Here is a 17,451-nt window from a genome sequence, read left to right on the forward strand (position 1 = left end):
ATTGTGAAAAAGTTAAAAATTATTTTTCATTAATTTTATACTTATATTAGAACATATAAATAATTCTTGGACTATTTACTACAAAGAATTTATGTAAATTTAAACCACTTCAATATTAGATTACAATTTTAACAATGTCTATGACGAACTGCATTTCTGAAATGTTACCTGATATGGTGTTTGTTGCTTTATTGTTTTATTGTTATAATAGAAGTGCCTTGAGTAAATAAAATGGATCCTTATCTAAATCCACTTCAACTATTTAAGGAAGCAATATACATAGTTATGCCATTATAAAAATGACAATAATATAAACCTAACAAATCACACAATGGTTGTAATTTGAACAATTTTATTAAAGTTGTATTGATAACACTGAGCGTGTTGTATATTAAATTTCACAACAATAGTTTTATCAATGATAAACCGTCAATTAAAATCAGCAGACAAATAATTAACATGTCACGCATATAGTTAATCTAATGAGTAATATTGCATAAACTTGTACTTCATTTAAATAAATTAATTACGAATTAATTCCGAAGTTGTTTGTTTTAAGCCACATTTACGAAGACATGCTGCATTCCCAGTTCCGTAACGACATCTTTCTGGTTAACCTAATCTTGAAGGAGTGAGACGGTTATTAGATGAAAGCAGTTAAGTCTTATTCAAAATGGGATTTTATTTATGAAATTGCGTCCTTTGATGTAGCGCATTTGAGTCCTTAATACAGTAAAGTTCATTCACATAATGTCAAAGCCATTGCCACACTACTTTACAGTGGCATGCTCAATTGCCGGTTCCATTGTGCCGCGTTCGGGACATTTTGCATGGGAAAATGGATTTCCACTGTAACGGAGGACGGAGCGTTCCGTATAATGTCCCCATTACGGAGCGCCGTGTTCTTCGGAAAAGATCTCGAACGGGTGAAATGTGCAACTTGTACCATGATTAAACCCGACGGGGGTTGGATATTGTCAACATTTACTTCGGCAATACGAAAATCTTGCTGGTTGAAATTAAATTAGGGGGTGTCGGTGTACGGCGCAATTTTGTGGCCGCTGGAAATGAATGGATAAACAGGAATGGAGAGATACGGTTCTTAGCTTACATGCTGGCGAAATTTATAACAAACAGTGGTAAGGCAATTTACCGTCTAGTTATGCAAATTTTGGTGTGGGAACTGTGCATTTTCTTATTAAAGCTAATGTTTGTTTAAATACTTGACCCAGATGGTGCAATGTTGATAATAATTTATTATATTTTCGCTAATTTTGTGGATGCACATATACCTATTATAAATTACAAGATTATTCAGTCATCAAGAACCGTTCAAATTGAATTTTATAATTTCTAGGTCGGTATTGAATGAAATATAAATTATACTGTAACGAAGTAAGATTTCCTAGAAAATGTATAATAACTGATAAATTAATTTACCTTACATTTATGAAAATTTTAATATGAAACTTATTACTTTTTAAAAGGAATTATTGATTGTATTTTGCTATTAAACTTCTTTTTTAGTTGTTTCAATATAATGAAATTATATTTAATCAATACTGAGTGAACTATATTGTATCAGTAATAAATTATTTTAACATTTAATTATAAAAAATTTCATATGAAACATGAAATTCTAATTTCGAAAGGTTTAAGAACCTAATTTTTTCTACTTATTAAAAAAAATAATTTTTAATTATAATTTAATAAAAAATGTCGATAAACCTTAATTAATTTAACCTATTTAACTTTGGTAAAACTTAATAATATTTAACTATTTAATTAATAATATTTAATTATTTAATATTTTAAGGTTTAATATAACTTTTATTGATATAAAAATTTTATGAAAACAGTATTTTTTAGAAATAACATATGCGAATATGTTATACCGATAGAAAAACGTTTGATCCGTCTGAATTGTGAGGGAGACATCGTTTACGACAGAGACAGTAAACGTCAGCAAGTTGGTCCCTTAATGGGAGACTTTTACTGTCTCTGTCGACCGTAACGTCTCTTTCAAAATTGAGTCGGATCAGACACTTTTCGGTAGGTATATGAAATAGAAAACTCAATTTTTTATTAATTATTTTTATTGCTATCAAATCATAGTTTTAAATACTATAAATTTATTTAACTAATTTAACCTAACTTAGCACAACCTAATATAACCTAATCCAATAACAAAATTTGATTAAATATTATTTTTTATTTTCTAGTTTTAATTGAGTTATTTATAAGAACTATTTGGGGATATTTATAAATACAGATCAAGTAATTTACAGTTCAATTAAATTTTTGTTTTAGATATTCCAAAATAATAAAGCCTTTTATTGACTTAACTTATCCCAGCCTAATCTAGCCTAACCCCACTTCTAATATTAACTGAAATATTGTGTTAAGACTTTCATATAAAAACATGAAATTTATTAAATTTTGATTTAATGAACGTTGAGATTCAAAAAAGTTAATTAATTTTGTGATGTTTGAATTTTACTTTACCTATACTGATACAGTAAATACAAATTTTATAGAACATTTGTGTAGTGAATTTAATTGATGAATATTTAGTAAGCTCAAAATGTACTACAATAAAAAATAAAAATACGTATAGAATTAAAAAATACTGCAGTCTCATTAAAAAACATACATATAAAAGGTGATAAAGTATTCAATAAAAGTAACTGCCATAAAAACTTTTCATTTCCTTGCATAAATAGTAATGTATAATTTTGCGCATTAGTAGTTTAATTAATGGCATAAAACATTGTGTTTGGCAACATTATATCAAATACGGTCATTATTTTCTTTGTTTGCTCATACTTTAATGAAAAATTATCCCGGTTTTTACATTTATATCAGTCGTATTACTAGTTTCAATACATTTTTATATAAATCGCAGGTTTTCGTTGTAAAATATTTAACGATAAAGATATAAATATTTTTAAGGGCAATCAATGAAATGCATGTTTGAAATATGTTTAGTAATTGCTTTGAATTTCTGAAGCAGAAACTTTAAATTGCTATCGCGTATGTTTGTCAACACAAATTTATCTGTAATAATTGTTAATAATTGTTGCATATAAAATATTGTCGGTAATTAAACTCCTGTTATACATAACTTGCAACAATTATTTACATTTCTTATAAACCATTATCACTAATTTTATTGACCTGGCGTCAGTAAGTATTCGCAAATGAGCAATTTTAATTAGTTATTACTACAAATATTCGGCTAATCATAAAGGATGTGAGTAAAGCTTTGAACGCAAATTGGAAAAACAACTAGACACAGTAAAATTTTACTACTACTGGCATTTATTTCACAGTGTAGTAAACACACACAAATGTCTCGAACAAAGGTTCGTTCTTTCGTCAAAAAATAACAATAATACAAAACTGAACGCATCAAATATTATTCTATTGATATGGATTTGAAATTGTGTTCCCCCATTGTCAGGGATGAAACGTGAGATATCTATTCGTCTGGAACATAACTCCAGAGTGAATTTTCACAAGATTTGTCTCGCGATTTAAAGATTTGTCGATGGAAATTGAAATCTAATTCACTAAAATATATAAAAATATATTACTGAACAGTAAGTTAAGTTATTAAGAGTTTTCAATGAAATTATTGTTAATTTATTTAAATATATTTTTTTTTAGGTTATATTTTATATTTATGATATAATTAATTTAATTTCTTTTTCTTTGATAATTCTTTAAATAGAATGGAACTTGTTCCAATAACTTGATGTTTGACACCAAATTGGATAAGACAAATTTTTAGGAAAAATCCCTAATTTCATTGTAAACCTTTCAACGGATTTTGATGGTTGTTAGTGTTAATTAAGTAATAATATAGAATAATTAGTAATTTTTCGAAAAAATTTCGAATGACCACATAAAATTAGTATAGGAAATCTTATAAAACGGTCATATTAGCCTTTGTTAAGGCTATTCTAAAAAAAGGTATAAGATATATAAGTTAGGTCGAAGAAAACTCTTTTATTTTCATGTTAATTGACACCTGTTCACTCAAATTGAACTTACAGACTTTTATCTCTTCCAAAGTAAATAGTCAAATGTATTCAATTCTAATTAAGTTAGAAAAAAAGACTCCTTAATCACCATTTTATGAACTTAATATTTGTCTTTTTCTTGGCTATTTTTATTCATTTAATTAATTTTTATCATAAATCAATAACATTTTTTGAATTAAATGTTTGACTATACATTTTAAATGATCAAAATATAGAAATAGTTGACACAACCTTAAGAAGTTTCCTTTATTTTTATTAATTAAATTATAAAAAAATATCTGCTAATATTAAAGAATTGTAATCCTTTGTTTGTTACCTAGTAATTTAAAAATTGATTAATTGTCATTGTTCTTGTATTCTCTTTTTATCAAATATTAATAATTTATGTAATTAACAAAATATTAAATATTGACATGTGACATTTTGATAGTAAGAAGTTTTTGTTTGATTTTTCAAGTTGTTTATATTTTGGGTACATTTTTAACAAAACTGAAACATTTTATTCTTTAATTTCAAAATGATGTATTGCAACAAAAAGTGTTCATAAAATGAAATATTGACACAATATTGCGTATTTCAATTTGATAACCAGTAAAAATAGTCAATTCCAACGTTCCAATATTCTTCATTGTGTACCTATAGACCTAATCGATTGCCCACACATTGTCAAACGATCCATCATAACAAAAATCGGTTGTATTTTTGTCGAGCGACATTTATATTTCCCGTATTTACCGAAATACGGAATGTATTTGTATTGTACACATTGTACAATGTCCAGCAGAACGAGGAAATAAACAAGAACATAATAAATACAAGGCGAATTCACGGCAACCTTGGCATGCGAGGCAATTTAAAGATGACAAAGTCAAAGCACTCTTCAGATATGAAAAGAATAACCCAGAAATATAACAAATTGCCGGGGTCACTTACTCGACTGCCAAACAATAAAACTTCCCAGAAATTCTTAGTCCGTGTGTTCCGTTCCGGAAAATTAGATATCACGGTTTTTTTTTCTTTCGGTGTTCTGTACAAATTGTCCAATTTCGAAATTTAAAAAGCGATTATAAAATACAGTCAAATTTCGATAGGCCTAATGAGACTGGTAATTGCGTCATGAGTGATGATTACATGTCTTTTTTTCTTGGTAAGTCGAAGATATTGATAATTCGACCAAAATCCCTTTGATGGAATGGCTGAATCATTGAAAAACAACAAAATTACTAACAAAGTTCATTCTTAGTAGAAAAATATGAAACCAAAAATTGAGACATATGGAAACAATTCGGCGTATCCGATTCGAAACAGATTGAAAGTATTAATTGATGACAGTTAAGTATACGGAAGTGCAATCGATCTTTCGTCCGTCCATCATTAAGTGTGGCAATATGGTAATCTCGGAAAGGAAGTAAATGTTTACATCTGCCTGGAATTGTACGCCGGTCGTATGCTAACTGGGAAATCAGTTGTGTTTCTACAGTTGAGAGAGGAAGTAAAGTCTCTTGATAATGAAACGGCGAAATTACTGGGATTGAATTAAACATATCAGCAGTTAACTGCACGAGAGGATGGTATGTTATTTTATAAATGAGGTTCAAATGGACAAGGAAGATATTGTACAATTTACTATTGTTAACTATGGTAATTCCGTTCAGTTGAAGATAAGAGATGGCAACTTACGACACTTTTAGTCCTCACCTAAAACAAAAATACGTTAATTAATTTAAAAGTTTTCTATATAACATTTTAATTATTCTAATTGTTTGTTTCTTTTTTTAACATTCAAAATGAGACGCAATTTTAAATTAAAACGACATAAATATTTAGAACTGATAATTAAATAATAAAGATTTTTATTTTTCTGTTGATAGTTTTATTGGTTTGTTTTAATTTTTCCAAATAAATATTATAAATTTCTCATATACAGTTCAAAAACTTTCAATTTTTTAAAATTAATCAAATTAATTATTTAAAAATATCCATTGCTATTTCATATATTACTCTTCTTATAAATTGATTTTAGATTTTTGGATAATATACAGTGCGGTCGTAAAAATTAAGTTTTATAAGCTATATTATTTTCAAAAGATTTATTAATTAAATATTTCTTAATACTATCATTTATTCCAAATATTTTATTAATCTTATTTTATTTTATTTTTTGAATTTATAATTTAAATGTATATATTTCATTCAGCAAAATTTAAGATTAACAAAATATTCAGATTACAAATTTTGGTTATTTAAAGTTATTTTTCTTGTTGATTTTTTTAATTAATAAATCTAATTATTTGAATATAATTATTATTTTTCTTATAAATTAACAATTAGGTTGCATTTTCTTCATGAGAAACTTTAGAAATTAATGAATTTATTGATTGAATTGAATTAACACCATGTATTAATATATTTATATCAAATTCATATAAAATGTTTTGAAAAATTGAATATTTGTAATTTGTAACTTATAATACTAAATTTATTTATTTATTTTTCTAATAATTGGTCTTATACAAATTTACTAAAAATTGATGTGATATTATCTTTTTAAAAGCAAAAATCATTTTTTAATATTTTTTTTTTAACTGTTAACTACAATTATTATAATTATACCACTTGTTACTTTAATTTTAAATTAATTAATTATAGTTATATTAATATATATTAAAAAAATATGATAACCAGTAATTGGTCTTAACTTACTACAAAATTACTACAAATTGAAGTGGTAACTCTTAATTTAAAATTTTTATAATTATAACATTTGTTACTTTAATTTTTAATTAATGAATTATAGTTAAATTTATTAATACTTAAGAATATTCGGTTTCAATTTTATAGAACATTTTTTTAAATTCTAATTTATTACTATTTTCAAATTTATGAGTCTTTGATACCCACAATAAATGGAAAGATTCATTTTATTATTTTATAAACAAACACCGGCCTTAATATAATTTATCTTCGTAAAAAGGAACCTATTATTACGAAAAACGTTCGTGACTTTAATGTGACATTATGAACGACGAAAAAAAATATATATTTCCAAAAAAACCGGCCGAATGAATTAAAGATTCATTAATAAAAATATTCACAGCAGCGACACCGATTGTCGTCCCGGTAATATATTAGTTCCTATCGGTTTGGCTTGTCTAGGTGCACTAAAAAAATAGACAGACAGAGGTTAAAAATACTCCGGAAACGCTCGTTTTTAATTAACTTCGGTTCACAGTTGGTAGTTACTAAAAACCAAGATATTTAACTTGTGGATTTATTGGCCGATCTATTTTCGAATCCGGTTCGTTCGTGGATGTTTTCAATGGGATTCTTACGTTGCGATTTTCTTATTTTTAGTTTCACTCAGTTTTTTTCTTTAATCGAATGACTGACGTTGCGGGTTATAAAATTCAATTGCTAACCTTGCGTTGTGGCTTACTGATTGTTGTTGTTGAGTTGATGTGTTTTAAAAATATAAGAGAATAACCAAATAAAGCACGTGCTTTACACAAAAGGTAAACGTGTCAGCAAATCCTTTTAAGAACAATCCAAGGTTTATTTCACTTATCAGTCGGACAACAATAAATACAAGATTGTTTTAAACATGTGGTCTTTATTAATGCAATATTTACAGTTTTGGTTCCATAAGTGCAACACTAAATTAATTGATTAAATCAATTTAAATAAAATAGTTTATTTATAAACCAATTACTATAAGTGGCGTGGTTTGAAATAATTTGATCTCCATTAAATCATACGCCTAGATGAGCGTAAACAAACCTTAGACAATTTGTAATAAACTTACTTTTAAGTGCAACTCGTGTAACATGTTATTTAAATTACTTAATTCATTGTTTTAATGCTAATTGAGTGTTTACTATGGTTTGCAAAATACACGTGGCTAATATGGTAATTGTCGCTTCGATAGTGCTAAAAATATTGCTGTAATGAATTCTATTATAGTTTGTACTAATGTAACACATGTAATAATAATTATTTACACGAGAGCAACGTTGAAAATGTTAAGAGGTGAAAGAACTGCTTTTACGCTTCAAATTCAATTGGAAAGAAGTCTCCTTCTGTGAGCTCGGACGATAATCCAGACTGGCAATTTAAGAAAGAGCCGTCGCCATTGCTCATCTATTAGTGTTTTTAATCATCCACCTCCGACAATAAAAGTTACTTCTTTCATTAAAAAAACTCATGCTATGCATCTTAATTAGGTTTTCTATGGAGGAAGTGCTTTTTGTATTTTAGAACAAGGTATATTAAACAGTAACATAACAGAGTTCTAATGAAAATTTACATTTTACACGATAAAATTCAAGATGTGATATTAAAATGTGTTGTTACAACAGTGGATAAACTTTTCAAGAAATTCAAGTAAAATATTATTAATTGTAGAAAAATTTCTGAGTTATTATTAAAGTAGAAACATTTACAAATATCAAAACACATATTTAAATTTAATTGTATTGATCCCATAAAAAAATTCTAAAAAATAAAGTATTTCTCAAAAAATTCTGGACAAATATTATAAAATTCTGGACAGTTGATTATAAAAATATTAATTAATTAATTAATTAATTAAAAATATATGAATATATCAAATATTTAAAAATATTCATTTTGTTTGATCTTGTTAAAAATTAAAATACTGTTAATATGTAGAAAGTAAAATGTTGATTAATTTAACCATTTTATTAAATTAATTTGGAAACAAAATCCTTCATTTATTGTTTTGATGCTAATTGAGTGTTTACCAGAGTACAACACATGCAAATAGTAATTATCGTTTCAGTATTAACCCAACAGTGATAAAAATATTGTTACAATGACTATAATTGTAACACCATTATTATGTACTAATTAATAATGAATTTTATGAGAGGAACAGTGAAAATGTTAAATAAAAGGTGCTTTCACGCTTCGAATTCAATCAGAAAGAGGACTTTTTCTGTAACAATAATCCGGAGTGGCAATTTAAGAAAGAACCGTCGCCATTGCTCATCTATTAGTGTTTTTAGTCATCCACCTCCGACAATAAATGTTATTTCTTTCAGTAAAAAAATCATGCCATGCATCTTAATTAAGTTTTTTACGTAAGATGAGTTTTTGAACCTTAGAACAAGGTAACATAACGGTGTTCCAATAAGAAATATACATTTTATACGAGAAAATTCAAAATCTAATAATAAAATGTATTGTTACAAATTATTATTGTTAAAAATTTGAGTAAGTAAATTTTTAAATTTTTGAATATATTAAGTATATAATTTCTTTAAATATCAAAAAATATATGAATATGAATTAATGAAATTTTAAATAATATCTTTATATAGTTTTTTAATATTTTTAAATATTTTCAAGATCTTTTAACATAAAAATTATTATAACAGTTTTATTATAATCTTTAGAGAACATTTTTAATTTTTTTACAAAATTTTAATCTAATTTTATTAAAATATATTTAAATAAAATTGTGAATAAGTTATAATAAAATATATTATTAAAAATTATTATAACTAAAGCCTGATATAAGAGAGATATTTTTATTCATATTCTGAATTGTTAAAAAATCATATTAAAAATAATATAATATATAATGTTACAAATTGAAATAATATTAATTATTACATTGACTAATTAATTATTATATTAATTAACATTATTAACTAATCATAATATATATAATTAAAATTAAAAATAAATGTTAGGAATTCCTCAATATCTTTTATAAAAAAATATTACCATAGATAAAATATATTTATAAAAACTCTAATTAAATGTTGCAATAGAAAATATTTAAAATAAAAAATAGTTAAAATTAATTAGAATAATTTAAAAAAAGCATCATATTTTATTGGAAATTGAACTGTGTCAATCAAATCAATTATTTAAATTTTATACATTATAACAATTGAGAATTGAAAGAATTATACAAAAAAATATTTTAACACAACTATTTCTTAGATTTTTATATGAAATAGTAAAATGTAGTATTATTATTTTTCTATAAAAAATAAAAAAAAAATTAAGTAATCAATAATAATATTTCTAAATAATTAATATTCTATAAAAATTCTTCTTCTTTATTCTATAAATATTATGTATCAAAAATTACCTAAAGATGCAAAAATATAATATTAGTAATATTTTAAATATTTAAAATGTACATTTATAAATAAATATTAAAAAATTAAAATATTATTAAAATATAATTGATAAATTATATTGAATAATTGTTTATTATCAAATACTAATATAACCATTTTAAATTAATTTCACAATATTAATTTTTGTATGTAAAAATTAAATATCAAAAATATGAAAAATAAAATAAAGATTATTATTATTTCAAAGATTTCAAATTTAAAAAAATAAATAAATTTTTATCCTCACATGTATCTTTGTTTAATTATTTCAATTTGGAACATTTGTTCTAAAATCATAAAAACTTATTTTTAAATTATTAAAAGGAACTGAAAATTTAGTCTATTAATATTTTTAACTATAAAAATTTTATTTTAATCCAACATTTTTTTTTTAATTTAATATTAAATATATTTAGTTTAGAATACTTAAAATATTTATTAAATTTAAATAATATTATATTATGAATATAATCCTATATTTAGTACACTTACTACTTAATAATAATTCAATATTTTTTTGAAAATAATCCGAAAATTTTGTATATTTTAATACATTTATAAATCTATAATATTGTAATTTAGAATCATCTATATTTATAGACAAAGGTTACCAGCTGGAATATTAACAATTGACTATTAAAAGTACTAAATCAAAGAAAGCTCCGAAAATATTTGAACATTTTACCTTAGCATTTTATAAATATCCACAGCAACAGAACAATACCGAAAGACGAACGAACCCCTCGTGTCTACACCAAACACCAAAATCACATTTTCCGTCTGGCGGGGAGTCGCGGTTTGAAGCCCTCCTCAAGTGTACCGTCACGGTTTAATGGTCGGAACTTGGAAACGGCGCACCACATGCAAACGGTCCACGATGTCGTACTATACTGACGGAACCGTTCCGTCGAGTTGAAAAGTTCGTCGGTAAATAGAAACAGTGCCCCATTGCAGCCGTGGCCAGCGGCGGGGTCTTGGGGCACTGGCACTGCTTGAGGGAGGCAACCACTTCTCGCTTAAACGGTGCAGTATTAGATGGTAGTACCGTAGAACATCATGGCAGTAGAGTACGTGCTGAAGACACTTTTTATTGAGAGATGATTGTTTAGCCACATCTTAGTAAAAAAATATTGCATCAAAGGGATGCTTTAAAATGTGAAAATCTTGTTCATTTAATTATGCGTAGTAATTACTAAAGAAATCTGTGGGCATTCATATAAATTTTTGTAAAGTTAATTATTATAAATAATAATTAGATTTATTTACAGGGACGAGTTTATTATTATCAATTTTTTTTTAAGTTTTTATTAGAATTTTTTTAAAACAATATATTTAATTTATATAAAACTCGATATTTTTATTAGGCCATTTATGTTTACTAGATAACTCAAATAAAATATTTAGGACTAAACTCTATGAATGGAGTTTTTAGAGAAAATTCCTAATTCTAGTATATCGATTTTTTGTGGCTACAGTTTTTAAGTGATAATTTAGAATATCTAATATTCTTATGAAAAAAATCTTTAAAACATTAACAAAATTTATCAATTTTATATAATGGTCATTTTAGCCTGAGTAACAGCTAATGTATAAGATATAAAATGTAAACTACAAATCAAAGAAAACTCTTGTTTTGATACAAGTTTATCTTCTCTTTACTCAGTTGAAATTACAGACCTTAATCTTTTCCAGTGTTTAATGTGGTACCACCATTTTATTTTAAGAGATAGGGAAAGAATAGTTTAAAAAATATGGCAAATATTCTTAATTAATCAGTGTTTTAAATGTACCTTCAAATGGACAGTAGAACTAATTTTGAAAATTATATTTATTTAAATTTTCTCTGCCTTATGAATTGCAGGAATTTATAGTATAAATTTAATGTTTTCAATTCATTGTTAAAAATAATAAATGTGTTGGATATTTGTTAATTAATTATTTTAAATATTCATGCTATTCCGTATAAAGGGATTTATTTCTCCTCCCCACATAAAAGCTTTCGCATGTTTTGTGACAATAAAATATACACTGGTGAAATTTTGATTAAAATCTTTACTGGGTGTACAATTATTGTATAGCTAAAAACAAATGTAACAATTAATATAGAGGTTTAATAATAAGAAGAATTCTGTAAAATTCATATTAATTTTAATAATTTAAAGTATTTATTTATGTCTTCAAATTTATTTTATTAGGGCTTAATATAGTGACATCAACTGTCATGTGAATTTTTCACATAGTTCTTATTTTGTGGTTGGAAATTGGTTTTGCTAACGACAATTTTATTGTCAATTTTTCACTCAGACCACATTTCCGATGCATATTGGAGCTAAACACACACAATTTACTCGACAGACACAAACCCAAAATTGATATTTAATGAAAGACATGCATATTTGATTTTTATTATACATTTTAAGTTAATTTAAAAAAGTACACCGGATAATTTCAAACTTTATCTGTCACACCGCAAAATTAATTACGCTTATTTTACATTTTAATGGAAGCCGCAAAAATAATGGATTGTACAAAGGAAACAAGACCACAATTTGAAGTATTCAAACGGCTGTATAAAAAATCCGCGGCAATTTCTCTTCTCTAAATTAAGGATTTCCCAAAAATAAATCACGGTAAAACAATAAAACGTAAAAGAACAAAACCGCTGAATAATTCAAGAGTATCCGTCCCATTAAGGAAGGAAACGCAGTTTCAAGAATATCTGCTTAATTATTTCGTTGGGAGTGGATCATTCAGGAGTCGTTAATTCAACAGACAATTTCAATTAATAGATGACACGATAAACTAGCTACATTACCAAAGCGACAACAAATTCTTTATGTTGATTAACAGACTGACTTTGCGGCGGTTTAATGGAAATCAACAACGAAAATCTGCTGAAATTACTTTGATGAAGTTTGTAGTTTGATCCCGTTTGCCATGTGAAAACATCTGGGTTTGTTCGCTTGTAAAACGTGAGTTCAATTCGCTTTTGTTACATAATAAAACATTAATTTTATTAATTCCGGATTCCATTTAGAGGTATGATATTTGAATTATTTAAGGATGTTTCACATCCGGCTGTTAAATGTATATCGATAATTTTATTGTTTTGGATGGTTTGTACAGATTTAAAATTAATTAAGCTAAAAGGGAAGTTACTGTGGATAGAATTTCAAATTATTCAATTAACATCATTAACACAAAACCAAATCGTTTCAACGTGAATTCTAGGTTCTTGGAAGTGAAGAAAAGGTTAACCTCCTCTTTGGCTTCCCTTTGAAATTCTAAAAAAAATTGGATAACGACAAAAATAATTAATTGTCATATAGAGAAATCTATGGATTATATGATGGATGTGATAGAACTTCCCATTTAACAGTTTAGTAAATCAGTTAATACTATTGCCCACCATACAGTCATCAAAATTTATCTCTTGTTAATACTATTTCACTATACTTAATTTATGTGGAAGTCATTTGTCCAATATTTTGATGATTGTATGAAGCCTCTCTCATAGTTGATTCACAGCAATTCAGAAATTGTCATGTACCACGAGGATATTGCCTAATTTCTTCGTCGGTGTAGGTTTCAGGACGACCTTAACGTCATTCATCTTAATTCTTGCAATAAATTTCAAAATAATAACATTATAGAATTGAACATAAAGTAAAACTTTAGATGATATATCATTTCTACACTCCATTGAAAAATTTGAGTGCTCTCTCAGAGGAGGTTACAGATCAAATTAAGATTCCATTTGCTTACCAAGAAACAATTCAGAAATGAAATGAAATAGTAAAACTGTCTTCTGTTGTCTAAATATCGACCTTTAATGCCTATTGTTTGAAAGAATTTCGTCATACATATTAAATAAATGCTCAAAACTCACCATTTTAACCAGTAAAACAGCATTGAATAGTGAATAAAAATACCTTTCAAATTAGGTAACAGAAGATCATCTTTTGCATTAAAAAACAGTTGATAGTATTCATTTAGTATAGGGAAGTTTGTCACAATTTAGTTAGATTGACATGATTTAACATGGTTTTTATTCAAGGTGAATATCTTGTTCTATCTGAAAGTTACATCTTTAAAAATTTTCATTTGTCTTGATAAAAGTGTACTTTAAATGTCCATATTTTTGTCAGTTATTCAGTACGTTTGATAATAACGATACGTTAATATAATGGTTTATTAGTGGGTATTATTAGTTGGTATTTATTAATATTTGAAATTCAAGGGTCAAAAGTAGAGTAACTATAAAATAAAACAACCAACCTACATTTAAACTTTCTTTATTTAGTATTAGTAGCATAACCTTTATTTTCAATAACTTCTAAAGACCATTTTTTATTGAATTCAATAGCTTCCCAATATAACCGCTCGATATTTTTTTCCACTGATTTTGAATATCTTCGTAGAGTGCGATCAATTTTATCCCAAAGGTTTTCAATTGAATTGAGGACTGATCTTTGTGCTGGTCAAGATATTACTCATACTCCTTGAGAAACAAACCATTCTTTAATTAAGTTAGACGTACGTTTCGGATCGTTATCATGCTGGAAGGTCCACCTTAAACTCATGTTATCTTCAGCAAATAGAAGCTTATATGATTCTCCAATAAATGAAACGATTCATTATCCCACGGGCCCATGGCAAACCCAGAAAAACATTCCCAAACCATAACGCCTTCTCCATCATGCTTTACAGTAGGTCTAATCTACCATAGACACAGACACACTGACGTTTATTTCTTCATTTATGTGGGATGTGTTGATAAAAAAGTCGCTAACAGCAAGTATTTTTCTTTTTGTTCACGGCTCTGTTAGTCTTGCGTTTTCTACCATTTTTGGGAACTCCTTCCATTGTATTCTTTCAGTCACAATTGGAAATAGACGGCAATTTTACTCAGCTTTTCACCATTCCACAACTTTTTTACAATTTGTCGTTTAATTTGTATCGATAAATGGACATCTCTTGGCACTTTTAGCTTTAAGGAACAATCTCGGACACAGAAATAAATTATAAAATCAACCATATTGAATATAAGGTTTGGATGTCCGAATTATTTAAAGACTTCATAATTATAAAATTAATTTAAAGTAAGAAGAATCGTTCTTTTTATAAAATGATTATGTTTTTTAATTTGTTGCTCAACATATGAGCCGTAGTGTATATATTTTGTTGGAGATTTTTTTATTCGTATCTCAATAATAACAGCTTCAGCCACCAATGATAAAATATAATTAAACTTTTACCTGGTTGTTTTCTGCTTCGAATTGTCATCAAAAGCGCACTTACATGGCTCCACAGTGCTATCAATTAACTCTCGTTGTCCACTCGAACTTCAATCCCCTGAACGTGCATTAATTAATTAATAAGCCAACACGTATGACCCACGAGTATAATTAAGTGATTTTGCGCAATCGAATTTCGAGGTTTTCAGACCGTTTTGATTGATTAAGTGTTGGGGCGGGGGTGGCTGGAGGAATTGCAATTTTGTCCGGCTTTCCTTTAATGGACCGTAATGTATTTTTATTTAGATGCGGGCTTCTTGCATTAAAATAAACGAGGAACGGGATGAAAAATGAGACACTCTCGCTGCCCTCCCCAAGATAAACCATCGCAGCAAAAATTGTTTTCTAAAGTGTGTTTGAATAAGATAAAATTAGAAACAATTAATGTTTACATACACATTTTTGTAAAGATTTAAATCTACTTAATTATTTAAAATATAAAACGGTATTGAAATTGGTTCAGTGTAATTAAAATTGATGAAAGAAGGAAGAAATTGATTAATTAAGGTTTAAATCTTTTAGAGGCTCTAAATATATCCACAAATAACCACAGAGCGGAAGTTTTTAAATCTAAACAAACGACACTTTGATGATATTTTAGTTATGAACGTGTATATATAATTACTCGTTCCTTTAAGAGTGTGGCCTTATATAATTCAACGTTGAAGAACTTTCAGGTTCTGAATTACATTAATTTTTAATAATACTTTGCGCAACCGGAATTAAATACAATTTCTTGCCATATTTTAATACCTTGAATTAACTCTAGACAGAGATAGTTGTGTAATGCTTGATAACATAAATTAGTCCCTCATTTCTGATTATGCATTTCCTACAAATTTAAAATTAATGAACACTTGAAAATAAATAATGAATAGATAATTTCAGCTGAGACTTAATCCATTTAGTTTCCTTTCAGACGCTAAAACTGACTCACGTTCGAAAGGAGCGATGGCTGGAAAAAAAACGTTCACAATTCGTCTCAGAAGCGAAAATGTTTTTCAGGTGAGATGCAATTTCGAAAAGTGGGAACGAATAAACTGAATGAATGCAGTACACCAACGCTACGGAACGTTCCACCGTCGCCATATGGTTCCTTCCAATTATAGAAACTTGTTGCAGGTCAAGTGTGCCCGGCTCGCTCCTTGAAAATCCCTACGTTGCTTTTGCTGCTGCAACGCGCCCGTGCCACCGACTGACAATTAAACCTTGGGACGCGGATTGCGGTCGGCTGTGCCCAAAAATATAAATTGAAATTGTAATTTCCTTTAATTTCACGTTCAATTTGTGGATGATCGAATTCGACGAACTGGATTGAATACGTACAAGGTTTCAGGGATACAATCGATTTTTCAGCAAAAATTGTACTATTATTATAATTTAAAAATTGTGAAAAGTGATAAAAATTTAGAAATTGTCGTTTAATTAATACGAATACTTTAATTTTTATATAGGATAAATATATTAAATATATTTCAATATTTTCTATTTTCAAAGTGATAATTTCAGGATTATTGATAGAAATAAGCAGTAAATAGTATTAATTAAAGACTTATTTTTGAAAAGGGTTAAAAAGGTAAAAAATGTCGTTTAATTAATACGAAGGCTTTGAGTTTTATAATATGTAGAATAAAGTTTTTTCAGTATTTTCTATTTTCGACTGCAAGATTATCGATAGAAATAAGAAGTAAAAAGTATTAATTAATTTATACTACTCAAAAACAAAATATTAGAAGTTTTATTCTTATTAAAACCTAAAAATTTTATTGTCTTTCTTTTAATTATGTTATAATTATTAACTTTTTTAATTAATTAGCCGACATTCTTTTACTAACTTCAATCTTCTCTTGGCTCCAAACTTTAAAACATTACCCATAACTTAAAAAAAAAACAATAAAATAAATTTATTCATTTATATAGATCATGTTGATAATTTTGGAAAAAAAAAGTTTTTGG

At 26.7% G+C, this 17,451-nt stretch overlaps 1 protein-coding gene across 3 annotated transcripts in view; it reads right to left on the reverse strand.

Moving 5' to 3' along the window:
- The window catches only part of LOC109602307 (tumor necrosis factor receptor superfamily member wengen), a 52,330-nt gene that overhangs the window by 18,043 nt on the left and 16,836 nt on the right, over nt 1-17,451 (reverse strand). Inside the window, exon 1 of one of the 3 annotated variants that reach the window (XM_020018651.2) lies at nt 10,884-11,068. The exons of the other annotated variants lie outside the window; for them this stretch is intronic. The gene's annotated coding sequence lies outside the window, so the exon portion shown is untranslated. Of the gene's footprint in view, nt 1-10,883; nt 11,069-17,451 lie in introns of those variants that run through there. 3 annotated transcript variants of the gene reach the window in all.

The sequence above is a fragment of the Aethina tumida genome, chromosome 7, assembly GCF_024364675.1.
Source record: "Aethina tumida isolate Nest 87 chromosome 7, icAetTumi1.1, whole genome shotgun sequence".
Taxonomy (NCBI): domain Eukaryota; kingdom Metazoa; phylum Arthropoda; class Insecta; order Coleoptera; family Nitidulidae; genus Aethina; species Aethina tumida.